The sequence below is a fragment of the Ursus americanus genome, chromosome 3 (genome assembly GCF_024610735.1).
Source record: "Ursus americanus isolate L20-20 chromosome 3, mUrsAme1.1.p, whole genome shotgun sequence".
In the NCBI taxonomy this organism is placed as follows: domain Eukaryota; kingdom Metazoa; phylum Chordata; class Mammalia; order Carnivora; family Ursidae; genus Ursus; species Ursus americanus.
Genome location: NC_142129.1, coordinates 20,517,418 through 20,545,410, shown reverse-complemented (window position 1 = coordinate 20,545,410; position 27,993 = coordinate 20,517,418). Strand labels below are relative to the sequence as shown.

General features: G+C 44.5%; 1 long non-coding RNA gene across 9 annotated transcripts in view; it reads left to right on the top strand.

Annotated features, from left to right (window-relative positions):
- The window catches only part of LOC123788940 (uncharacterized), a 450,302-nt gene that overhangs the window by 309,411 nt on the left and 112,898 nt on the right, over positions 1–27,993 (top strand). For all 9 annotated transcript variants that reach the window (XR_015723826.1, XR_015723824.1, XR_015723830.1 and 6 more), the window contains one exon: positions 20,707–20,814. This is a non-coding gene — a long non-coding RNA (uncharacterized LOC123788940). The remainder of the gene's footprint in view (positions 1–20,706; positions 20,815–27,993) is intronic.

Genomic DNA, 27,993 nt, shown 5'->3' with positions numbered 1-27,993 from the left:
GGGGCTCGATCTCATGACCCTGAGATTACTATCTGAGCTGAAACCAAGAGTTGGATGCTTAACTGATTGCACAACCCAGGAGCCCCATGACAATATAATTTCAATAGCTAAAATGTATAAGTATATTTATTACACATTGTTTAATTATTATCCAGTGTTGGATTTCAAAGCACTTCAGATTACCTATTACAAAAATACTGTGGGTTACATTATTGTGCACGTCACTTTTTGTTATGTTGAATTCATTCTTAAGAGCATATTTGCCTAAGTGAAATTGTCGAGTTAAAACATTTGGACTTTTAGGGGCGCCTGGGTGGCTCAGTCGTTAAGCGTCTGCCTTCAGCTCAGGGCGTGATCCCAGCGTTCTGGGATCGAGCCCCACGTCAGGCTCTTCCTCTGGGAGCCTGCTTCTTCCTCTCCCACTCCCCCTGCTTGTGTTCCCTCTCTCGCTGGCTGTCTCTCTCTGTGTCAAATAAATAAATAAAATCTTTAAAAAAATAAAATAAAACATTTGGACTTTTAATAATCCTTGATTAATATTGGCAAAATGCTTTCCAAAACCAGTGTCCAATTTACAGGAATATTGGTTTCACTATGCCCTCAGCAGCCTAAGATATTATTAAAATTTTTTTTATCGAGGTATAAGTGGTATGAAATGAAATGCCCATATTTTAAGAAATTAGTTTGAGGAGGTTTGACAATTATATACACCTTTAACTGCCCCCCCATTATAGAATATTTTCATTACTCAAGAAAATTCTTTTGCCTGTTCTGAACTTCATAAAAATGAAAACTATAACAATGAATTATATATGCTCCAAACTCTATTAATTCATTGTTATAATTTTTGTTCTAAACAGAATTAGTGTCTTTTAAGGAATTAATAACACACCCATTTGGTTCTTTTTTATGGTTTCCATCTCTCTCCAAATTCCCCATTCGTTCATACATACTTACTCTGTTTATTTCACTGTCACTGTCTAGATAATTCTAACATCTGAGCCATCTCTGGGTCCTCTTCTGTTTACTCTTCCTCTCTTATCCCTATCACATTGGCTTGTATCTTACGGTCTCTTAATTCTTTATTTATGTTGGCTGTTAGGTGTAAAAGATCACTAGAGGCTGACGTAAAGAGTATTTACCCATAGGAAAGGTTATGTCCCTTCTATGAGCCTGCTAATGTGAGGGACAGAGACCAACGAAGCTGTATCTGAGCAGGGTATGGATGCGTTTAATCTTCAGTTTGATCCAGTTCATCACTGGCTTCATGTGTTTTGAGAATGCTATCAAGACTGTCTTCGTTAGGGCTTGGGCTCTGAGCACCAGTGAGACTCAAGAGATCTTTTTAGGCTTCACAGCTCTGTTGCCAGCTCTCTGAACCATGGACGGCTTTCTTTCTGCTTGGTGCCAGCTGCCCGCTTGAATTTTAGGTCCTTCCCCCAGGTTTCTGCAACTTGAGAGACCCCTCTTCATCTTCTGCCCCATTCTATGTCTTAGGAAGGCCACTGTGCTGCACTTGGGGAAGGCCCTGGGTCCCTGGAAGGGATTTCTCAGCTCTCTCTCTTACTCCCAGTCTTGTACAAGCGGGTCTTGTACTTGGGGAAGATGCTGCCGGCCTCAAGGGAATTCTCTGGATTCTGTCTTGCCCTTTGCCTTGGGTCTATGACTGTGTACTTGAGGAAGACCTGTATGAAAGCTTTGGCATATGGGTGGAAGTACACTTGCACTGTGGCCAGGGTTCTCAGAGTTCTAATCTGTCACAGGAGCTCACATAGACTGCTTAGATGTTGTTGCAAGTTGGGCTGAAATTTCTTTACCTGAGTTTATGGCAGATCCCTCTCCTTCCGGCCGCTTCATAGATAGAAGCAGCCATGGATCTCTTCTATCTTAGGAAGAGCTTGTCATTTCTGCAATTCAGTTTATTTAGGTTTCTTTTGCATCCCGAGCAAGCTAATAGTTTTGAGAACCACGACTTTGTGGCTTCCTCGGCTAGTTCTCATTGCTAGGGCAGGTTCAACGGTCACTTGTGCCTTTCAGCACCCTCACCAGAAACAGACACCCCAGGGGTATTATTTTTCAATCTATGCTAATTTAACAGAGGGAAATGGTAACTTGGTTTTAATTTATATTTTTTATTCTCTGGGAACTGAATGTTTCAAATCCTTGTTTGCTAGTTATGTAACTTCCTTTGTGAGTGTCTTTTGCCCTATCTTTTAGAGTCTTAATTTGTTTCTGGCCCATATACATGAGGTCTTAAATACTAAATATAGCACCTCTTTGTTACATTTGTTGCAATATTTTTTGTTTGCCATTTCCTTTTATATGTTGCTTTTTTTTTGTAGTCAAACTTAGAGATCTTACTCTTTTTTCTTTTTATTCCTTATGTTGCTTCTGAGCCTATAGTTATCTTTCCTTTAGGTTTGGAAAATATTCAATTCTATTTTTCTGAGATTTTGATGTTTAAAAAACCCCACATTTAACTCTTCCACTCAATTGGAATTTATTTTAGTGCATAATATAAAGTGAGATTTGAAAATTACTGTTTCTCCAAATTGCTAGTTAATTGTCCCAACACCATTTATTGGGTAATCCTTGCTTTCCCTCATTGAGCTGTAATGAATCTTACATCTCTGTACATAATCGGGTCCATTTCAGTGCCATCTGTTCTATTACAGTGATCTTTCAGTCTGGTCCTGGGCAGATACAGATGAATTTTTGAAACTGCAAAGCTAAGGAGCTAACTGTGGTCTTGGTATGTCCTCCTCGGAGGCCAGGAGTCATTTCTCTCTGAAAGCATTTGATGACAGTTCTGCAACTTTTATTTATTTACTTATTTGATTGCTTAATTATTAAGCCCTCAGGAATTAAAGCTCTTTGAGAGCTATGATTGTCTTTGACAAGGTCAAATACTCCCTGAGCCCTGTTCTCTTGGAGAACAGCAGTGGGCAAGAAATCCCCCACTCCTTTGTGTTCCTGGAAATGCTGACTGCAAAGAACCAGACTATCCAGTATGAGCTGGATAAGACTCAGGGGTAACCCCCTGTTTGCCTAGGACAGGGCCAGACACGGACCCTCCAAATTCCCATTCTTGGTCTCATAAATGATTAGCTCCACTCTTTGTTCCTGATGACTGTGGACAAAATACTCACTCACTTGTCTTGGCCAAACTTTAGTTAGGTTTTTTTCTCCACCCCACCCTCCACACTCCTGAACCCTGAATTTTGACCCATGATCAGTCTGAACCAGCAGTGGACGATGGAGTCTCTCCTTCACAACCCCTCTGGCAAATAGGCTGACCACAAAGAAAAACAGTCCCTAATCAACTGTCTGATCACACGCCTTGCTAATTCTGTCTTCCCTCCCCCGAGTTTTTGTTTATGCTTCCCTAGAAAAGTTCTGCTTGACTTTGGGTGGGATCATTCTTCCCATTACTGTAGTCTCCTTCCCTCTCTTGCAATAATCTCTTTCACTTCGCATTATTATTTATGACTTGAGAAGTAATGTCTGTCCATTCACCACTGTATCCCCAGTGTCTACACAATTCCATTAACAGAGTAGGTTATTAATAATGGTTCAATTAATGATTCAAGTTTTTAAAAATTATAATACATAATCATTGAAAGAAAAATCAAGCAGTTCAGAATGATATAAAATAAAGTATAAAATCCCTGTTCCCCTCAAGTTCTAACCTTTGGAAGTTGCCACTATGTATATTTCTTTCATATCTTTCAAGACATTTTCTATCCTTAGGTGAAAAAAATATGTATACACCTCACAAATGAGACTTTCCATAATTAATATTATTCAGTATTCTGTAGTCATTCAGCAGTCAATATACCAGTGTATGTAGGGCATCATTTTCCACATCAGTGTACGTAGACCTACCTCATTCTGCCAAACAGCAGCATCGTACTCCATTGTGTGGCACATTCTGGAAGTACCATCCTTTATTTGTTATATTGTTCCAGGTTTTTGATACTACAGACAACACTGCTGTAAATACCCTATGTGTTTTTATGTTCCCGGACAAGCATATATACAAGGATAAATTCCTACAGTGGAAATATTCAAGAATTTAAGATGTTGGGAGATTATCAGATTGTCCCTCAGCTTTACACTTCCACCAAAAACGAATAAGAACAATTAAAAAAAAATTCTGGTAATTTTTGGACTTTGCCTATATTGTAGATGAAAAATTGAATCTAGCTGCTCATATAGTTTACACTTCTTTGTGTGAGATTGAACGTCTTTTCACATGGTTATTGGCCTTTTTTTATTGGGTTATTTTTTCCTTATTGATTTTAAAGAGTTCTTTTTATATCAAATAAATTAGTTTGCCTGTCATATATACTGCTCATAATTTACCCGTTTGTCTTTGACATTGTTAATGTTATTTTTTTTTTGCCATAGAAAATGTTCATTTTTTTTAATGTTTTTTTATTATATTATGTTAGTCACTATACAGTACATCCCTGGTTTCTGATGTAAAGTTCGATGATTCATTAGTTCTGTATAACACCCAGTCCACCATGCAATACGTGCCCTCCTTACTACCCATCACCAGTCTATCCCATTCCCCCACCCCCCTCCCCTCTGAAGCCCTCAGTTTCTCAGAGTCCATAGTCTTTCATGCTTCATCCCCCCTTCTGATTACCCCCCCTTTCTTTATCCCTTTCTTCCCCTACCAATCTTCCTAGTTCTTATGTTCCATAGATGAGAGAAATCATATGATAATTGTCTTTCTCTGATTGACTTATTTCACTTAACATTATCTCCTCCAGTGCCATCCATGTTGCAGCAAATGTTGAGAAATCGTTCTTTCTGATAGCTGAGTAATATTCCATTGTATATATGGACCACAGCTTCTTAATCCAGTCATCTGTTGAAGGGCATCTTGGTTCCTTCCACGATTTAACTATTGTGGACAATGCTGCTATGAACATTGCGGTGCATATGGCCCTTCTCTTCACTACGTCTGTATCTTTGGGGTAAATACCCAGTAGTGCAATGGCTGGGTCATAGGGTAGCTCAATTTTTAACTTTTTAAGGGACCTCCACACTGTTTTCCAGAGTGGCTGTACCAACTTGCATTCCCACCAACAATGTAGGAGGGATCCCCTTTCTCCACATCCTCTCCAGCAATTGTTGTTTCTTGCCTTGTTTATTTTTGCCATTCTAACTGGTGTAAGGTGGTATCTTAGTGTGGTTTTTATTTGAATTTCCCTGATGGCTAATGATTTTGAACATTTTTTCATGTGTCTGTTAGCCATTTGTATGTCATCATTGGAAAAGTGTCTGTTCATATCTTCTGCCCATTTTATGATTTGTTTATTTGTTTCTCGCGTATTGAGTTTGAGAAGTTCTTTGTAGATCTTGGATACCAGTCTTTTATCTGTAGCATCATTTGCAAATATCTTCTCCCATTCCGTGGGCTACCTCTTAGTTTTTTTGACTGTTTCCTTGGCTGTGCAGAAGCTTTTTTTTTTTTTTTAAAGATTTTATTTATTTATTTGACAGAGATAGAGACAGCAAGCGAGAGAGGGAACACAAGCAGGGGGAGTGGGAGAGGAAGAAGCAGGCTCACAGCGGAGGAGCCTGACGTGGGGCTTGATCCCGTAAGCCGGGATCACGCCCTGAGCCGAAGGCAGACGCCCAACCGCTGTGCCACCCAGGCGCCCCTGTGCAGAAGCTTTTTATCTTGATGAAGTCCCACAAGTTCATTTTATCTTTTGTTTCTCTTGCCTTTGGAGAATGAAAAATGTTGCTTTGGCCGATGTCGTATAAGTTGCTGCCTATGTTCTCCTCTAGGATTTTGATGGATTCCTGTCTCACATCGAGGTCTTTAGTCCATTTGGAGTTTATCTTTGTGTATGGTGTGAGAGAGTGGTCAATTTTCATTCTTTTGCATGTAGCTGTCCAATTTTCCCAGCACCATTTATTAAAGAGACTGTCTTTTTTTCCACCGGATGTTTTTTCCTGCTTTATCAAAGATTAGTTGCCCAAAGAGCCGAGGGTCCATTTCTGGGCTCTCTATTCTGTCCCATTGGTCTATGTGTCTGTTTTTGTGCCAGTACCATGCTGTCTTTGTGATCACAGCTTTGTAGTACAGCTCGAAATCCAGCATTGTGATGCCCCCAGCTTTGTTTTTCCTTTTCAACAGTTCCTTGGCGATTTGGGGCCTTTTCTGGTTCCTACAAATTTAAGGACTATTTGTTCCAGTTCTTTGAAAAATGTCATCGGTATTTTGATCGGGATGGCATTGAAAGTGTAGATTGCTCTGGGTAGCATGGACATTTTAACTATGTTAATTCTTCCGATCCATGAGCATGGAATATTTTTCCATCTTTTTGTGTCTTCCTCAATGTCTTTCAAGAGTGATTTATAGTTTCTAGAATATAGATCCTTTACATCTCTGGTTAAGTTAATTTATATATTTTAGATAGTCAAAAGTGTTCACCTTTTCTTGCATAGCTTCTGCGTTACTTTCAGTTCAATGTACAGGCATATCATAGAGACTTAAAGCCCACATTTATGAAGATTTAAATAAGTTGTTTTCCAATTTTAAATTATTCAAAACAATATTTGCAGATACAAATGTATGCTCATTGTTGACTATTTCCTGTGTGTCAGTTCCTAAAAGTATTATTTTGGAGCCCAAATGTGTGAACATTCTAAACACTTAAATGTCGCCAAATCAAGGCCACTGGTTTTCACCCTCTTGGGTCCACTGATCTATCCTCTCAGTAGGAATGCCTCTTTTTGCCCAGAAAAGTTAAATGTTGGAGATGAGAAGGGATGAGGAATAGGAAGACAGGGGCCCAGGAGAGAAGAGCATTTTTAAAGAAGGGACTGCATCACAGGTACAAATCCAGTTAGCATTGCTATCTCTCAGCTTCTACTCCTTCTGACACAGTTTGCTGGAGGGGTTTATTTGTCTTTTTTGTAGCTTTGGGGTGAGAACGAGGACCGATTAGAACCTTGCCTTGTGGTTGGGTTTGTACTATCATGGTGACTTTTGTTTTTGTTTTTAAGGATTTTATTCATTTATTTGACAGAGAGAGAGAGAGAGAGAGAGAGCACAAACAGGGAGAGCAGCAGCAGAGGGAGAGGGAGAAGCAGGCTTCCCACTGAGCGGGGAGCCCGATACGGGGCTAGACCCCAGGACCCTGGGATCAGGACCTGAGCCTAAGGCAGACATTTAACCCACTGAGCCGCCCAGGTGCCCCTCATGGTGACTTTTGTATCAGTAAGCAAGAGGGACCATTTTCTCTGCAGTTTCCTGCTACGTGTGAGCCCAGGGTCAGTACAGTTTACATATCTCCTCTATGATTTCCTATAACCTTTAAAGCTAGATTGGAACAAGGGGAAAATTCTATCTATTTGTGGATAATGAATTTGGAATAAATGGATTTCTCTCTTTTAAATCGAAATGAAAGGAGAATTCACTGTTTCTGCTAGTTCCACCAAAGGTAAATTGCATACTTCCTTGCATACTTCTAGAAAAGCATGAAGCTAGAATTTCTCTATTTTTGGAACTAAAACTGGTTTAGGCACTTTAGTTAAAATGACAATGTGGCTGACTTGTCTGATGGTTTCTTTTTTATGGACTCCAAAGGATTATCTAAGCTTACACCTAGAAATGTGGTTGAACTGATCAATCTCCTACATTAATTTCAAGGTTCACACTCTCTGTGCCTCTGCCATCTTCCCCATGGAACCGTAAGCTTCTTGAGAGCAGGCTGGCTTTGTGATTGAGTGCAGTGTGCTGCCCGGAGAGGTGCTGAAGAGAGCTTTGTGAAATTAGTGTAGCCACATGGGATTTCCTCTGGAATTCTTACTGCTGCCAGTTACTCAAGGCAGGGAGTTCTGATCTGACGTTGCAGAATCTTCTCCCCCAAATAAGAACCTACATTTTGCAAGGAACTTTCTGCAGGGTGATGTAGCAGAGACCATGGACCTTGTGTACAAAGCCATTTGCTGTTTGTACAAAACCTGGAGTTGGTGACTCTGCTCGGTTCCTGTGTGCCTTTGGGCAAGAGTACCTTGAACTATGTATCACACATTTTTTTCTTGAGTTCCCTAACCTGGCAGGTTCTCAGTCCCATGCCCTTTCCCCGGCCCTCCTTTAGGGTTTTGCAAACTTTCTCAACGGACAGGTGCCAGTCTTGCTTTTGGTGGGAATGACCTCTTGCCAAGGGAGAAGGACAGATGGTTGATGGGGCTAGGACCTGGGGGAAGGAGGTATTAAATGATGAAACGGGGTTCTTGGTCAGCTGGGAAGTGGAAGTACCCCTGTCAGTCACAGACCATTAGGCGACCCCAGGTGGGGGTGGACACGATCTTACCAGAAATGGGACTCGGTGAGTGCCAGGTTCTATGCCCATCGTGGCCTCCTTACTGTGCTCTGTGTCCTCATTGCTGGTGTTCAGAGCTTCTAGCCGAAGAATTGCCTTTAAAAATCCCTGACCCTCCTAGGCAGTGAGGCACTGTCTGGGCTGGGAGGGCAGCAGACTGGCGTTCAGGACTTCTCCCTTCTGATCTCTGTTCTCAGAGTTGCTCCAGACTTCCCAGGTGAGGTAGCTGAGCCCCTGGGCAGGGCTGGCCTTAGTTTCCCTGAGATGAGCAGGTGGGAGGATGGAGATCCATGGTGAATCAGCGTTTGTGAGGGGTCAGAGATGGCAGATTAAGACTAAGCACTGAAGAGGGAGGAAGCCAGAAAGCACAAAATTAGAGTTGGTGCATGAGAGAAAGAGATTAAATGGAAAAAGAAAAATCGCCGGCAGCTTTGGATTTACCCAGAGTTTCTCCGGTGGGCAAGGAAAGCTTAAATAATCCAAATTAATTTCTAGTTAAATGCAAAGCTCAGAGAGCAAACAGGTGACCACAGCTGGCACCAAATTTCACTGGGAGATAAACTACAAATGCTAAAAATCAGCTGTGTGTGCCGAGAGACAGACTGGAAACAGCCGACCCCAGGTGCAAGGTGGAGGCTAGAATGTTCTAGTCGTTCATTCAGTACTTTGTGCTCAGTGCTGAGCTTCCAGTGAGTGTCTGAAACATGGTCACTGTCTTAGAGTGGCTCACGGTCTAAGGTGAGAGATGCCCAAAGAGAGCATTGCAGGGCCATAGGCTAAGTAATGCCGTGGCAATATGTGAAGGGGGTAAGGAAGGAAGAGGGAAAGCAAAGGGGGGGGGGGATAAGGAGGGACCTTCTGCAGGATCAGACACCTCATTGGAGCCCTGAAGACCAGCAGGGACTATCATGCTGATAAGGAGGTGGGGAAGGGACCTGCAGGCAGGTAGAATAGCAGGTGTGGTGACCTGGACGCAAGAGGGAGCCCGGGCTCCCCAGGCAGTCCCGCCAGGCTGCTGCATGGGGTGCCCTTGGAGACATGCCAGGGGTTAGGTCATGGCCAGATCTGATTTAGGCTTTTGGAAGATTGCTCAAGCAGTATGGTGGGGTTAGATTTGGGGTGAGAAGGGAGGAAGAGGGGTCATCTGAACAGTGACAGCAGTCATCTAGGGAAAGGGACGGTGGCCTGAACTGAAGCTCTGGGCATAATGAGGATTTGGGAAATAGGAAGGTGTGGAATTTGTAGTCTTGGTGATTGGGTGACTATTTCAATGCGTCTTGCCAAGAGTCCCACTTGTTGACTAGGTGTGGTGCCATCCTCGGGGATGGGAAGGAGAGGGGACCAAGAGGGCTTCGGATGCACACAGGGGACAAGTCAGGACCTGCAGGGGGCTGGGGGCACCTGTAGGACATCCAGATATCCGGCAGTTTGGAGCCTCACTGCTTTCCCTCTTGCTGTTAACTCCCACTTCCTACAGTGGGTACCCTCTGGGTACTGCCCAAGACTTTCATCTGGGGCTCTCCCCACCCCCGTTCTGCAGTAGTCCCCAGCTAGTGGGTGTGGAGGGTGGCTGCTCGTGGCATTTGAGGATATCCAATTTCATGGTGCAAGGGATCTCCATCCTACTGGCTTGGCCTTTGAGAGCTGATTTTTTTTTTATTTATAATAATATTTTTTAATTATATTATGTTAGTCACCATACAGTACATCCCTAATTTTTGATGTAAAGTTCCATGAGAGCTGATTTTGAGTGTTAATCTTTGGGGAATGAATGGGACAACGGCTTTCAAACTTTGTTCCTTCAAGCCCTGGGTTTCTGGCCTCGGACTGCTAAATGGAGGACAGAGTGGAGGGTAAAGGAACAGGGGAGGGGAGAGAGGCCGGGTGGAGATCCAGGGTGGGATCTGGCTCCCTTGAGCACCCCCACAAAGAAAGGCTCTTCTGAGAAGTTGTTTTGAAGGAGAAGACATTTGTGGGTACATGGCCGGCCTGAGTCCGGAGATCTTCCTATTCTGGTGAGGAGGCTTGAATGAAATTTTGTTGGGGCAGGGGAGGGAGGGAGGAACAAACTGGGGAGAGTCCACGGAGAACTGAGGTGAGGAGCTTAGCGCAGTGCTCCCCCAGCAGCCGGAGCAGGTCTGCTTTCTGCCAAGTGCTCGAGGGGTGGAAGAGGAATTTGCGATGAGGCTGTGCGGGGCGAGGGCCAGGAAAACAGAAAACTCCGTGGCTGCCGTGGTGGCAACCGCAAGTTGTCCTGCAGAAACCAGAGCACAGACAGGTTTTATTTGGCTCCCGGAGTATTTTTATAATTTCTGAATTAGTTGCCAGCACTCAAAAACCAGGAGACTTTATATAAAATTTTGATCTTGGACTTCTCTTAAGAAATAAGACAAGGGACGCCTGGGTGGCGCAGTCGTTAAGCATCTTCCTTCGGCTCAGGGCATGATCCTGGCGTTCTGGGATCGATCCCCACATCAGGCTCCTCCGCTAGGAGCCTGCTTCTTCCTCTCCCACTCCCCCTGCTTGTGTTCCCTCTCTCGCTGGCTGTCTCTCTCTGTCAAATAAATAAATAAAATCTTAAAAAAAAAAAAACAGACAAGACCCAAACACAGGGTCAGGCTTTCCTGTCCCCACCCTCCTCTTGTCACCCAGCCCCCTTCTGTCCTCGGTGGGACCCACCGGGGGGTCGTGAGCATTTAAACTTGCACCTTCTGAGTCACGGTCACCTCCCATAAGCCAAGCAGGCCAGGGCCTAGAGGCTCACTCCTTTAGTAACCCTGAATCCTTCTGTAGCACAAAAGGACTGTTGTCTCCCTCCCTCTCTTCACAAAACTTTTGTGTAAACTGAGTCCCTACTATGGGAACTGTCTCCCTTCTACCATCCTGCTGGTTATCAGAGGCATGAATATAGTTGGTCTTTGGACAGTAGTGACAAGCGGTAAGAGAGAGAAATATTTAGAGTCAAGGCAAGTGGGTTCTGCCCGAGTCTGGAAGGAGAGGACCGGTCTGAGGTCTGACGGATGAGAAGGAGTTAACCACATGCAGATGGGAAGAACGGGTGTTGCAGGTAGAGGGGGAGCAAAATGGGGGGATGCTAGGGATGGCGGATGTGGGCAGGTGAGCCGGGGGGCAACGGTGTTAGTTCCAGACAAAGAGGCCGCCTTGGATTAGAGTGATGGCAGGGGGTGAATTTGAGAGAATTTCGGGAAGTAAATAGAAAGCACCAAGGGATGATGGGTGATAAGGAGTGAGGACAGGGCTGTGAAATGAACTGTCCTTGGTTTCTGGCAGATGTGACGAGACAGAGAGTGGCGGCATTCACTGAGATATGGAGCCGTAGGGAAGCACGTGCAAGGAAGGAGGACGGGTTTATCCCCTCGGAGTTTGAGGTGACTTCCAGACATCTCGGAGGAGATGACAAAGAGACCGTTGGATACACAGGTCCAGAGCTCTGAGATGTTTGGACTTTGAGAAGGGCTGTTTGATGGGGCACTTGGGTGGCTCAGTCGATTAAGCGTCTGACTCTTGATTTCAGCTTGCGTCATGATCTCAGGGTTGTGAGATCGAGCCCTGCTTTGGGCTCTGTGCTGGGTGTGGAGCCTGGTTAAGATTCTCTCTCTCCCTCTTCCATTGCCCCTCCCCCCACTCTCTCTTTCTCTCTCTCTCAGACTAAAAATAATAATAAAAAAATAAAAAGGGCTGTTTGCTACTAATCCACTGGTCTGATGGTAGGCTGCATACTGGGCACTTTGCATTCTCCCATCTGGACAGTTGCATCATTTAGTCATTCAGTGAACCTTCATCAGACACCACTCCGCTAGGCATGGGCAATGTAGCAATGAACAAACAGATGCTATTCCTCCCCTCAAGGAACCAAGCCGTGAGTTTGCAGGAAGTGTGGATGTGATTGGATTCCCTCCAAACTGTCTACCTCCTCATGATATTGGGGTTATTAAAGGTCGGTTGGGCGTGCTCTCTATTCCCCCTCTCTTGGATTGTGGTTAACTGTTCAGAACAGATTTACTTGTGTTTTCACACTTCATAGCTACCTTTAGATAAGAGTTTCAAAACTGGCTGCCGTTACTACTTTGATAGTGGTCTACTTGGCATATTTGTCTCTAGACATTGAGTCTGAAGCTCTGCATTTTGGAAGATAGGAAACCAGACCTCAGATGCCTTCCTCAAGTATTAGGGCTGATCTCCTGGGCTCTGAATGAAGTATTTCGAATACTGTGAGACTTAACCTTTTCCAATATGCATAGCCAGAAGAAAGTAAATTAATCATGAACATTGATTTGCTCATCGTATTTGCCAATTTGTCTCCTTTTCTGAACTTTAAATATCTTGAGGCAAGGACTGTATTATTCAGTCTTGTTATCTCTGGTTTCTAGTACAGTCCATGGCACATAATAGGCAATTAATGAATACATACGCTGAATGAATAAACCAATGGGAAGCATCTTTTGATGATTGTCTTGTTCTTTTAGTTAATTCTTATTTTATTTGAACTTGTATGTTTTTACCTCATCTCCTCAAGTGCAATTCAAGTTGCTGTGGCTAAGAGCTGTGGTTGCTCGGCGTTGCTGGACTCACAGCAGGTGCCCACCACTTCTTTGTGGGTTGATTGCTTAGAATGAGAAAGAGTTTGCCCCTCTGATCACTGTCCTTCACCTGTAATGCTCTCATCGGCTAGTTTCCTCAATTTCCCCTGGTTTGTGAAAGCAAAACCCAACAGGTGTCTGAGCCTTGCCTTTCGAATACTTACCACGTCGGGGCACTATGTTCAAGCTGTGGATGGCGGGACGGAAGTGGACAAACTTAAGAGGGACACCTTAGCTTTCACTAACTAAGCACTTTCTCTCTGTCTCTTCCTGATGTCTTAGGAGTCAGGGACTACTCTTATTTTACAATAGAAGAGAACTGAAGCTTGAGGAGGTTGGGCAACTTGCCCAAAGCTAGGATTTGAATCCAGATGGTTCTGTTTCTGAAACCCGAGCTTTGAGTCAAAGATCGTACAATTTCTGTAAATGTTAGAATCATCTGGAAGCCTGGGTATATTCCTGGACTCCACTGCAGACTGCATTATTGTTTAGAGGGTGGGCTGGGGCCCAAGAATGCATGTTTTAACAAATAGGCACCCAAGAGGATTCTGGTAGTGGTGGCACTGTGGGCACTGTGCCATCATTGACATGGGACATAGTCACTCAGAGGCTTACACTGTGGCTCTGACATACCCATCACCGCCCTTTGGGGAACAAGGGATATGGCACTTTCCTGCTGTGTGTTTCCAGAAACCCATAAGCCTGGAACAAAGCTGTGCTGAGGGTATGTCCAATAGAGGCTTTGACATGAGTTCCTCCTATAAACTGTGAGGCGGTTAAGCACCAGTAAGCAAGAGCTGCAGACACTCTGCATCCACCTAATAAATGAGATTATCTTTCTCTCTCAAAGGCACCACCTTGGAAGTAAAACCAATGAGACCCAAAGAGGGGCAGGGAAAGAGAGCACACATCCACACCCCTGGCAGTGTGGTGTGGAAGCTCGAATTCATGAAGGATCATTCCGGGTGCTGGTGGTGGAGCAAAGCCCTTCCTGGAGCTCAGGGAAGAGGGAAGGAAGGGAGGCAACTAGACCTAGTAGAGATCCAGGATCCTGCCCAGAGGGAGGGTACCCAGTGGGAAGGATTCCTCCTGGAGGGGGAAAGGCTCAGACACCAGTGCTCCTCACAGCTGGGTCATATCCTGGCCCCTCCACCTGCTGGCCGCATCGCCTTAGGCCAGCTGCTTATCTTCTTTGGCCTCGGTTTCCTGATCTGTAAGGCGAGAATATTAATATCTATGCAGCGTTATGTCATACAGCTTAGATGTACCAAGGACACCTTGCCTGGCACACTGACCTTCCACAGAATGCGCTCATTAGCATGGGTCTGAAGTTTTCAAGGGCATGGCAGGGAAAGAAGTCGGTATTCAGCTTTCCCCAATCCTGCACTAAAAATCCTCCAGGGGAAGCCCTGCCAAGAATCCTGGCTCCAGCGTGGACTCCATCAAGTAGTCATAAATATTTATGGACAGTCAGGCAACCTCCTCAAATGTCCTCCCGACCCTTTGGTCCTGCTCCTTTCTTTTGATAGTTGGCATCTCTGGTCTTCTGCAGAGAGGGGCTCCACATTTAGAAGGACATAGTGGACAGATCTAGGAGCTGGGAACGTGGAAGAACTTGGATGTGAGGTGCAGGACTGAAAATGCTTTAGAGCCTGAAATTGAGTAGCTATTGAGATTTGCTTCGGAGCCTTTGATTTGCTGTTGGCATATTTATAGGAGACCCTGGACTGTGAAAGGGTGTGCGGGCTGGGCTACCTGCCAAGGAAGCCCTGGCTTAGTTCCTTCTGGAGCTCACTAAAGCTTTTGCTGCCCTGGGTGGTAGCTTTGAAGCCAGGGGACATTCAGAGGCCTTGAAAAGCCCTCAGAAAATCATGTCAAAAGCAATAGCAATTCATATTTAGAAAGATACAGTGATAAGTGCGTTATTTTATCCCCGCAGCAGTCCTGTGAGTCAGGTGGTGGTGCTGGGGTGGCGTCCTGTCATGATCCAAACCGGGAACTCGGGGGGCAGGACTGCTGAACGCGGAGTCCTGGCTTTTACTCACTGTGGGAGCGTGGCAAGTTCTTAGCCTCTCTACACCTGTTTCCTCACCTGAAGACTGGGAATAGACATATCTATCTCATACGGTTATTTTGAGATTTCTCCAGGTAAAGCAAATAGCCAACATCTGGCATATAGTTCACATGTTCAGTGGATATTAGGTATTATTCTGTCCATTCTATAGATGGAGACACTGAAGCCCCAATGGAGGGAGTGGTGGGCCCCAAGTCACATAGGGAGGGGTGGAGGAGTTGAAACTCAAGCTCACGTAGGTTGGACCACAGTGCCTTCATTTTTAGTCACTAGATATTCTGCTTGAGCTGAAAAATTTTCTCGGGAGGTCTTACCCAGCTTAAGTGATGGGGAGGGGTTTGGGTCCTGATCAGCCTGTATTCTTCAAAGGGCAGAATCTCCAGACGAGAAAGGAAGTGGCGAGGGCCCAGGCTGTGCAAGGAGAGGGCTGCTGCCGAGGATGAGTGTTTTCAGGGCTGCTGCATTGCCTTGCTTTGGGCTTTCTGGGTAGCCACCCTGAGGGGCCTTGCCTCCAGTGAATTGCCTTTATTTTGACTTGCCCTGTAGCCATAATCTGAGTGCCACAAAGGACTGAATTTGTTGTGCCATTTAGTGGCGTACAGACTATCTGGGCTCAGGCAGAGCAGGCTAGACTGGAAGGAAGCACTTTCCCTGTAGGCCAGCCTGCCTGTCTCTTTCATCTCTCTTCTCTGTTTTCCACTCTTGCAGTCTCTCAGCATTCCTGTAAGAGAGCAAGTAGGCAGTGGCCTGGAGGCTTCGATGCTGTGTACTCGGAGCAGTGGACTGTATCTAGACCCGGGCTTCTCAAACTCTCTGGAATGAAGGAACAGGGTTTTTCTTTGACAGTTTCTTGCAGAATGATATTTTTATAAAATCTATATTTTTCTTGAGAATACATTTCTGGGAAAATGCAATAAAAAGATATGAAAATGCAAGTCCCCCTTTTACTACTAGAATAAACCTATTAAATTACTCTGTCGGATTTGCTATAAAAGTCTCAAAACGCTTGCTCAGTTTCTGTCCTTACCTCACTGCGGACCTGCAGTAAAGAATTTGCAGCCCGACCCTGGTAGGCACTTTGAATGGCTCTAGGTGACCTGGAGTGGGAGCGTGGACTTCTGCTGGGGGGCTCCCGGGCCCCCGTCCACAGGGGCGGGTCTGTCTTGCAGCCAGCGGTGGGGAGCTTTTCCAAGGGTGGTCCTTGTCAAGCTCTGGGGCCCAGCATGCTGCACAGGCTGTGTGAGAGAGCCACGTCCCGTCCCTGCTGAATGCCATCCCCGCTGCCCAGGCCACTCCCGCGCGGTGCTCCCGCAGCACACGTGCAGAGGAGGCCCCAGGCTGGGGGTTGATCGACACATCGGAGCGCCCATAAATAATTGCCTCAGGGTTTAGGCTCTGGGAGCAGGACTCAGAGTCAGCTTCTTATCTTCCTCTCTGATTGGCACACCAGAGGGTTATTTGGGGAGGGGAGCAGAGGAAAGCCATGGGCCCACTCCACACAAGTCTGCCTGTCATGGACCTGAGAAGCGTGATAGCATATCAGATCTTCTCTCCCCTTAACCTTGTCAGCCCGCCTTCCAGCTCAGGAGGCGCCAGCAATGACAAGAGAAAGGGAGGATGATGGGAAATCCCTCTCCTGGCAATAGGGAATCTGTTATGGGGTCCCAAGGGAGGGGAGCTTGCTCTAGAATCATGTCTGCCAACACCTTGAATCCAACATGCCCAAGGATGGGTCCCCACCCACCCGCCTGTCCTGCCCTCCTCCCCGAGCTGCATTGGCTCACGCACGCTGTGTTTCCTCATCACGGTATTTACAGCATGCAGCCTGATTCCTGAAAAAATCTCACTGGAGGAGAGACAGGGACCCTTGTGGCGATGGGTGTGTGTGTTTGGCTCCAGGGAGGTCTCGCAGGTACCTGGCGCTCTGCCTGCAGCTTCTTTTCTGTTTTCCTGTTTGAGGAGTCTTCCAGCTCTCCGTGTGTGTATAGCCTGACTGGTGACTGACAGGTCCTAACTCAGGCAAACACAGCTCTGACCCAGGCCTGGGGTGCCTCAGGTAGGGCTGCTCAGGGTCTTGCCATTGCCATTTGGCATTCCAAGATGCCATAAGCTCTCAGAAACAAAAGACACAGCTCCTGCCCAGAAGAAGGAGTCTCTCATGAGTCTAGGGTGGGATACGATAGCATCTGCTGTGCGGTCCGGCCAATGCTAGAAGGGAGGTGGGGATGGCGGGGAGAACGACGGGTTTCTCACACCAGCCTCCACCCGTCTCTGCTCACAGTGCCTTTTCTCTTTTACTCCTGTGTCCCTAAATGGCATCCCTTGCCACTTTCCCCTTGAAATCAAACAATGGCAAGGATCGGGCAGGTGGGCGTCAAAGGTTTCCAGTAGGGTCAGTACAGAAGGGGGCACTTTGACCTTTGAAGGTACCGAAAGCTGGAAGAGTTAGGGCTGCAGCTATGACATTCGAGTTAGGGAATGTTCGTTCCAATTCATTCCAGATAGGAGCCCCTGGAATGTAGCAGCCAGCTCGATCTGCAAGCCACGTTTACTCCCAAGATAGTAGAATGGAGTAGTAAGAACAGGGCTTTGCAGTCAGGCAGAATTGCACCTCAAACCTCTCTCTGTGTTAAAATACCTCTTTTCCAGGGGGCTCTCCAGTCTTTCTGGGGTGACCCTGTTTGCTCATCACCAAGGGTCCTGTGGGTTTGGCGAGTCAGCAGGTATTACTGTCATTTATTTTTTTTTGTAGACAGGGGAGGAAAGCCAATTCTCTTACCCTAAACAGTTGTTTGGGTGCACTCAATCAGGGGCTAACCATCTAGAAAAACCTCCTCAGAAAGCCATCCCAAAGTGTGCAAATACCCAGGAGAGAGCTGGAGAGTAATTGGAAGTAGCTAGAAAGCCACTGTGGCTCCACAAATACCTTCTAAATGAGATTGCAGACGAGGGTAGCCATGCAACATAGAGGCCAAGTAAGGGTGATGGCGCCCGTGGCAATGTGCAGGATTCTCCACCTATCCATGGCTTCCAGCCTGAAAAACAAACCCCCGGATGCCACTTCCGTATGCCATCCATAGCCACTGGCCTCCATTCTTTCTGGTCTTGGAAAACCATCTTTTACTTAGGGGATCGGGGAGGTAGATTTGGGGAGAGGAGTGAAGGCCAACTGACTTGATCTCAGGCCTCAAACTCACCTTCTATCTCCTTTGCCCATAGGAAGTAGCCAGTCCTGCCCTGGGCCTGTGCACTGGGCCCAAGTTAGCTATGGGGGAATTCTGGGGTCTTTGCTTTGCCCCAGGGGATCCAATGATCAAGGACAATGCATGAAAACTTTACGCAGTTGGAAAATGGTGGCCCCTGGGCAGATTGAATAAAAAACAGCAGCAAAGAAGATGACAAGGTCCATAGGGAGGAGGGGGGAGGGGTGTGCGCTCTCAAGGAGGATACCCCCTGCCCTTCTGCTCCCCACCCCTTCCCCTCCTCCCATTTGTTTTCTGTGATGAGGGGACTGGGGGTGGGACCCACAGGCTCAGGTGAGGCCCTGCAGGTCCCACAGGCTGCGGAACCTACCATCCTCTGGGTTAGGAGGTTTCTTAGCTGTTTCCTCCCCAAAAGGGTGTGGGACATGGACACTTTGTTAGGAGTTTTGTAGGACACCATTCTCTACAGTTTTCTAGAATGTCTGTAAGGGGTAAAGTCAATTATTGTCCATCTTTGCCATAAAAAATAAGTAGCAAGCAGAGTTACATTACTTCTGGTGCCGTCTTTCTACCTCTCTTTTGAGGAAAAGTTGGCAAATATAGGAAAGCCTAAATGAGAAAACAAAGATCTCCTGTCATCCCAGTCACTGAGAAATAACTATGGTTAGCATTTTGATGTAAATTATTTCCCTCTTCTCCTTCTCGAAAGATATATTTTTAGCAAAACTAGATATCATACAGTAAATAACCTACTTCCTGCACTTAACAATATCCATAAACATTTCCCAGCATCACTGGATAGTTTTCTACAACATCTTTTTTATGGGTGCTGTGAATTTCATCATATGGTTATAGTGTAATTTATTTAATAATAGCAAATATTTATAAAGTACTTCCTATGGGCTATGCTTTGCATGCATCACCTAATTTATTCCTTACTAGAGATCTGTGAGGTAAATCTTATTGCTATCCACCTTTTATAAATAAGAAAACAAGTTTTTAGGCAATATTTTCCCCAAGGTCACATAGGGAGTGAGCAGAAGAGCTGGAGCTTGAACCTCACTGCATTCTTTCTGGCTCCTGAGTCCAAGAGCTACTATGCTGCGCGGCCACCTTGGCCAAGCGCCCATTGCTGGCACTTAGGTTGTTTCTAGCTTTTAAATATTACTCACAAAGCTGTGAAGAACATCGTTATAGCTATATGTTTTGTACATGCCATTATTTGCAAGGATAAATTTCTAGAAATGAAGCAGAGAGGTCAAAGCAAATACACATTTTTCTGGAGTTGGAGCATTTGTTTGGGACAGGAGCAGGCCGCACACAGATGGATCCCATCTGGAGGTGCTGTGCACGAGGCAGCACCTGCTCAACAGCTACGCCACCCCCAACCTCTCTTCCGAACCGCTGGGAAGGCTACCTCAGATTGGATTCCCAGCACACTCTTGAGAGCCACCTTTTCCTGGCACCCTTATAAACACAGAGATTTCACATTTTGAAACTATTGCCACACGGTTAGGGGGGAAAATGGTATGATTTTTATTTATGAGTTTTTAGTTGTTCATAAAGCCAAATGAAAATTTTAAGTTTGTTAACAGGCCATCTGAATTTCATCTTTGTTGACTTTCTTGTCCATGTCCTTTGGGATGGGGCATGGTTTTGATATCCAGGAACTCATGGCATTTGAGTGTTCTTGCTCCCAATTCCTTCCTGGGATGGATGGATGGATGGATGGATGGATGGATGGATGGATGGATGGGTGGGTGGATGGATGGGTGGATGGATGGGTGGATGGATGGATGGATGGGTGGATGGATGGATGGATGGATGGATGATTGGATGGGTGGATGGGTAGTTGGTTGGATGGGTGGATGGATAGGTGGATAGGTGGTTGGATGGATGGATGGATGGATGGATGAATAAGCTGCATTTCTTGGAATTTCTCCCTGAGATTTCCTTAATACAGAAACTGATAGTAACTTTCCCCTCTGCCTTATTGACCTGGCAAGTCTTCCATTAACTGAATCCCATTTTTATTTACTCTGGAATGTCATCCTTGCTTGGGTTGGTCTGTACTACAGCTCTGACTTAGAAATTATTCTTAGAAAGTATACACAGGAGCTATCTTTCTGCTCCTGAGCTCCTAGGAATAACAGTACTAGCTACCATTTATTAAGCAGCTGCCACAATCATGCATGGTATATGTCCTTGTCTTCATTTTACAGACGAGTAGAGGGCTCAGGGAGGTTAGGTTACTTGTACCAGCTCACGCAGCTAGTAAGTGGCAGGAGAAGAATGCCCTCAGTCTCATGTTGTTCATCAAGGAGTTTAGGCATTCTGTTGTTTTCTGTCTTCATCATTGACAATCTTTATTAATTTCATGACTATCAAAAATTTAGACAGTTGAAACTTAGGAAATTGTTATGGCAGATTTTATATCAAAGTACCGGAATAATGATTTCTAAAATGTCTTCCAGTTGCTTGCACCTGTGGTTCAAATGAACATCTTTGAGAACCAAAAGAAGCCCATATTGGACTCAGAATGCACCCGCAGCCAGTCCTCCGTTGCTGAGCCAGCCAGCCAGGTTTGCACATACCCCCTCTTACCCGAGCTCAGGCATCTTGGGTGGTATCTTGATGCTCCCTCCCCCTTGTTCCTCAGATGCGTATTGACTGAAGGGTGGAGTCCAGAGCCTCGGTGGCTGGGGCAGATCTTGAGGAGCAGGAGGAAGTGGAAATGGGGGAGCTGTGGATTGGGTGCCACCCACCCACAGTGTCTGCTTGGATGGGCTGTACCTGCTTGCCCACTCCCCAGACAGGCGTCAGACAGAGGGATGGAGTGGCACTCCCTTCAGTGAAACCTTCCCAGTCCTCCCTTGGCGATGGTCACTGCCTTCTGTTGACGGTCTGCGTACCTCTGCTGGGGCTTGTGCACCCTCTCGAGTCATATTCCTGTATTTCTCCCCAGCTGACTGGGGAGCACTTGAGCACGGGAATGGGTTTCTTAATCTTTGAACACGAAGTGGATACTCAAGAAATGTTTGAATGCGTGCTAATGAGGGCACCTGAGTGCCCTGGGACTAGGAAGGCTTCTAGTGTACATGTACTGCTTGGGCTGGGCAGACTGTTCAGAATGACTCCACGAGGCTCCTGGTGAACTCCCAGGTCCCAGGGTGGAACTGGCTGCTCTGGCTTTTCTTTCCAACGGGAAGGCAATAAAGTCTGTCCTCTGGACAGAACTTGGCCCGCCCACCCCTGCCATGACCATTGTCCCCCTCCCTTTCCCCCCTCCCTGGCCCAGAGCCTCCACTTCCCCTGCTGCAGTGGTTTGGGAAGTAAGGACATACAGTAAGCACTCACCTCTGTGTCAGTTCTTCCCAAGAGGCTGCAGGCTGCTCCCCCAACACCCACAAAAGGTTGGGCTTGAAGAAGCCTGGGCAGGCCCCCCCTGGGTAGCTGTTGGCATGCTGTGTGTGTGCCCAAGGGGGGGAGAGAGCGTGGAGCTGTTGGACGCTCTGCTCTTACTGGAAGGCTTATGGCTAAGTGAGGGGGACGGAATGTAAGCAGCACCCCTGTCTCTTCAGTCTTGAGCAGTCACTTTCTTTCCTCTCTTACTGGGACATCCACTGTATCTGAGAAGTGGGACTGGCAGGGCTGGTTGGTGGCAGGTCAGGCATGACTCTCCAGAGAAGAGCAAGCAGGAGTGGAGAATTATTGAGTGGCCTTTAGAATTATTATAATGAAGGAAATTAGGGGTCCCCAGAAGGATCGCTTAGGGCAGGAACATAGTTAATTCGAAGGAACCTGAACAACTCGACAGCTCTTTAGCAAGGGTTGGGGCCAAGGGGGTGGAGATTTCACAGCAGGGAGGAGTCAGAACTGCTCTAAAGTGAATCTGGGGGAGGGTTAGGACAAGTCCTGCAGACCTCTGGACCACTCTGGGTTCTTGTGGTGTCAAAGTTACGTGGCGGCACCTCTGGTGACCTTTGTAACTATGTGGGGACAGTTTTTGATTTCCATGTAACTTAGAGTGTGCATCTTGCTTCTAATGAGCGAAGGCCAGGCTTACTAGCCCTCCTGTAGTATGTAGGGCAATCTTAAACAGTCCAAGTTTTCCCCATTCCTGCATGCCATAGTCCCATTGAGAACACTGGATCATATCGCAGGATGCTTCCGGGTCTGATAATCTGATCATCTGATTTTGTGCTGGCTGTGACTGTCAGTTTGTTTTCTTCAAAGATGAAATGAGGGGGAAAAAAAATCGATCATCTTAATAGATGTAGGAAAAGGATTTGATAAAACTCAACACTCCTTTGTGATTAAAACATGATCTCTTGGCAAATTAAGAGTAGTCTCTTAATCTAATAATCATATCTACTACTTATAGCAAATACCATAATTAATTACAAAAGACTAGAAACACTCTCATTTAAAGAAAGAAGAAGGCAAGAATGTCCGCTAACCATCGTGAGTGTGAACATTATGCTTAAGGTTGTAACAAGTGCAATTAAACACCAAAATAAAATGAGAGGATAAGAACTGGAAAGTTAAAGATGCAATTGTTATTTACACATTATTTGATTATTTCTACAAAAAACCCAAATGATGAATGGAAAGTTATCAATAGTTTTTTTAAGTCAGGTTTGCTGGGTAAAAGATCAGCACATCCAGGCTTATTGTATTTTCCACATCGGTATCAACCAAATTAGAAAGTTAAATTTGAAAAAGATGGCAAGGAAACCTAGAAAGTACATGCGAATAATTATAATAAAAAATATTATAAAAATTTAAGTAATGTGGGAAGAATGAATAAGCTGAGATAGAACATGTTTGTGAATGGGAAGTCTTTATTATAAAGACATCAATTCTCCCCAAATTAGGCTGTAAATTCAATGCACATATAATAAAAATTTCAACATGATTTATCTTCTTACTTGACAAGTTGATTCTAAAATTCATATGAATAAATGTACAAAAACAAAGTAATTCTGAAAGAGAAGAAGGGATTTGTCTCACTAAACAAGAAGATACATTAGAAAGACATGATAATTAAGTCAGTGTAGTATTGATGTAGGCATAGACGAATATATCAATAGAACATAGTAGAGCAAACACAGATCTAACCATATATAGGACCTTGATATTGGATAAAGGAAGCATTACAGAATGATAAGGAAAGAAAGACATCTGGTTCTTCTGGGGTAGCTGAACTCAAATTTCTGAGTGTTCCAGACCATAGAGTTATGGGCTCTAAGTAGCAACTTTGGTGTTTCTATCAGAAGAGTTCTGTGGTATACTGAAGTATTTCTCCAAGTAAGGACATCCTTGGCAATATTGTTCCAGCCTGCTTCTCTGGTCTTGCCAGAATTTTAATAGGCCATCTAATATCATTCAGTTAAGCCACTTTTTATTTACACAAACCATAGTGAATTCTGTTGTCTGCAACCAAAGAAAATTTGAAATAGATATAGAATTCCATGTCTAGGTATATATCCCAAGGAAAAATTCTGCAAGATGTGTACAAGCAGTCATACACAAGAGTATCCTTAGTAAATCTGATCATAATGCCAAAAGATCGGAAACAAATATGTCCAGGAGGGATGGATGAAGGGATAAATAAATTGTGGTATGGTCATATGATGAAATATTATTTATCAAGTAAAATGAATTAACTAGATCTGTGTGTGTCAACATGGATAGGTATCAGATGCATAATGTTGAGTGGAAAATGTAAGTTGCAGAACGCTGTGTTCAATGATACCATTTAAATGAGACCATTTACAGGGAAACTTATACATATTATGTGTGTATATATATTTACTTATATTTATATTTAAATCTAAAAACAGGACTGGAAAAATATACACTAAATTGATGATAGTGATTGCACCTGGGGGGGCGGGGAATAAGAAATGAATTGTGAATGATAAGAGAAGCAGCTTCCATTTTTTTCCCCCTACAATTGTTACATTTATTTTCTTTTGGAAAACATAGCATAAATTACCTGTGGCTGTTGAGTGGGTAACTATTATTCTTTACTATTCTATACTACTCTATATTTTATAAACCAAAGAAAGAAGAGAAAGAGGAGAAGTAAGGAAAGAAGGAAGGAAGGAAGGAAGGAAGGCAAGATGGCAAGAAAGAAAAAAGAGAGGGAGGGAAGAAATACTAGTACTCATGGTTCCTATTGTCTTTTACATATGAATAATCACAGGGAACATTTCTCCTTGAAATCAGTGACATAACACACACACACACACACACACACACACACACAGTTTTTAAAAACCGCTTAATTATTTACCAAATTATTATCTATCAGAATGGCTAAAATTAACAGCTCAGGAAGCAACAGATGTTGGTGAGGACGTGGAGAAAGGGAACCCTCTTATACTGTTGGTGGGAATGCAAACTGGTGTAGCCAGTGGAGGTTCCTCAAAAAGTTAAAAATAGAACTACCCCACGAGTTAGCAATTGCACTACTAGGTATTTACCCAAAGGATACAAAAATACTGATTTGAAGGGACACATGTACCCCAATATTTATAGCAGTATTATCAACAATAGCCAAACTGTGGAGAGAGCCCAAATGTCCATTGACCGACAAATGGATAAAGAAGGTGTAGTACTATATACACAATGGAATATTACTCAGCCATAAAAAATAACGAAATCTTGCCATTTGCGAAGATGTGGATGGAGTGAGGGTGTATTATGCTAAGTGAAATAAGTCAGTCAGAGAAAGACAAATACTTTATGACCTCACTCATATGTGGAATTTAAGGAACAAAACAGGTGAACGTATGGGAGGGGGAAAAAAGAGAAAGATTGGGAAATAAACCATAAGAGACTCTTAACAATAGAGGACAAACTGAATGTTGCGAGGGGGGAGGTGGGGGATGGACTAGATGGGTGATAGGTATTAAGGAGGGCACTTGTGATGAGCACTGGGTGCGGTATGTAAGTGATGAAAACACTAAATTCTACAACTGAAACTAATTTTACACTGCATGGTAACTAAGTGGAATTTAAATAAAAACTCAAAACTACAAAATAAATAAAAAATTATCATCATTAGGTAGTGAGAACTATGTTTTACCTGTTGGGAAATACAGCTAAATTGGGGCTCAACAGTGATAATTAACTCATCTCAAGTGCTTAATAATCTCTATTCACCTAATCTTTTGAATGCCTTTTCTTAAAAAAATCTTATTTCATATACTATTTCATTCCGAAAACCATCTCAAATGAACTTGGGAAATAATCAGGGTACAAACCCTTCCTTAAAAAAAAAAAGAACAACTTTGCTCATCAAGCCTACTATTTCTGAGCTGAACAGCATAATAGAGAGGTGTCATTGGTATAATGTTGAGGTTTGGGTCCTTGCATGCAGTTTTGTGTAACTGCTCTTAAAATGTCTCTGTTGTATACCTTGGAGCCCGCCCAGGCACTGGGAGAGTGTGGGGAAACAGTGAGAGGTGGGCGGGGTCTTCCCCTCCACTCTTCGGCACTATGGGCATTTTCTGGGTGACGCTGAATGGGCCTGTTTTGTTTATAGTGAGATGTTGACAATTACATACTATGGCTTGCCAGGTAGAGCTCAGAACTAGGTGTTGGGTATTAGCAGAAACTGCTCCTGGGCCTGATTCCATTGTCGATTGCTTTGTGATGTTGGTCAATAAATACAATGAAGTCCATGGAAAGAGGATGAGCTTTGAGGTCACATGTACTTGGGTTGGAATCTGGGTAATGCTGTTACTGCCTCACTGACAGTGGGCAAGTGATCTTCTTTGAGCCCTAGTTCCTTACTTTACAACTAGAGATAATATTTCTTACAAAAACAAAGTGAGTGTAAATGAGTTCATTTGTCCTCTGCATGGTACCTGGTAATGTTGGAGGCCAGGTAAATATTAGTTCTTAGTTTGCTCCTCAGTTTACTGTGTCTACCAGATGCCATAGCTGTAAGGATAAGATACAATAAGGACGAGCAAAACATTTTTTGAAGGGAAAGAAGAAAACTACTTTACAAAGTGAAGCTTTGTAGTTTCTATTCCCGAGGTAAAACTTGTTAGCAATTTTTGTTTATCTGTCTTAGGGATGCTACTGCCTTCGTTGACCTTGAATGATTAAGCAGAGCTGTGACCCAACTATGACGGTGTATCTATCACCCACTTCCAGAATTCTGAACTTGCCCACCCATGGTTAGGTCCAGACTATGGAAGATGTGTACTCCCTTCTGACCTCTCTACCCTGGCTCCATTGCCATGTCTACTGGGTCATGGTCCTCAGACTAGCTACAGTTTCCCTTCATTTACATTTTACCTATTGGGCTGTGCATTCTTTCTGTCTTTACTCTGAAGACCATTCAATGCTGGTATTACCACCTGGCTAAGGATTTGCCAAATCGGATGTATTTTTTTGTCCAGCAATTAGGGGGAGAGCCAGAATAGGATCCACGCACATTTGCCAGATTCTCAGCAAGATACTAAGCACGTTTCCACTGGAGGATGTTGAAATTAAGTACATAAGAAATTCCAATGTTCCCTTTTGCCTTGTTACTGACGATTGAGGGGAACCAACATGTTTTTATCTCTGTGGTAGGATTGTCCCCAACGAAAGCTATACAGTCACCCCCCAGGAAATGTGATTCCCTCCTATATAGACCATCCTCAGGTCTACCTGGTAGCATCATATTGTGGGGAGTGGTTTGTGAGTTGGTGCTATACCCCCTATCGCCCAAAAAACCAAATTTTCTCTGACACCGCACCCCCCATCATCACCACCACCACTACCACCACCACCAACCAGCTCCAATCGGAACTTCAAATCTGATTGGTCTCCTGAGCAGTAGGCTTAATGACATGGCTCCCCTGGGACTCTCTGCAGGTGATATTTATGTGGAATCTGAGGGAAACACATTAGGGGGAAAATGGGAAAGATTTGGAGATGGGAAAGGCTTTAGGGTGTCTGTTCTCTGGCCTCTCTCCAATTTTTTGCCTGGGCCTTAGAGGTCCAAGCAAAGCTAAAGGAACTTTGTGTTAGGTTAAGCTAAATTGTGCTGAGGGGAAAGATCTCAGTGGTTGAACACATAAAGGTTTATTTCTCACTAAGTCAGTGTTGGCAGCACGTCTCCAAGGCTGCTCCGCTCTATAAAACGACTTGGGAACACAGGTCACTTGAATCTGCTGTGCCTCTGGAACATGTGGCGTCCCTGGGGAAGGAACAAAGGGCACAGAGAACTCACAGCCCCTCTTTGGTGATTTGACCCAGAAGTTACATGCACATTTCCCCCTAGAGGGTGTTATGCTAAGCGAAATAAGTCAATCAGAGAAAGACAATTATCATATGATTTCATTTACATGTGGAATTTAAGAAACAAAACAGAGGAACATAGGGGAAGGGAGGGGAAAAATAAAACAAGATGAAATCAGAGAGGGAGACAAACCATAAGAGACTCTTAATCATAGGAAACAAACTGAGGGTTGCTGGAGAGTTGGGGGGTGGGGGATGGGGTAACTAGGTGATGGACATTAAGGAGGGCAAGTGATGTAATGAGCACTGGGTGTTATGTAAGACTGATGAATCACTGACCTCTGCCTCTGAAACTAATAATACTCTATATGTTAATTAATTGAATTTAAAGAAAAAAAATGGAAAAAAACCCCAAAGGCATAACTGGTCACGTGTTCCAACTTCACTGGAAGAGAAGGTTGGAATCGCAGTCCTGTGAAATGAAAGGGATACGTTCTCTGCAATGAAATATT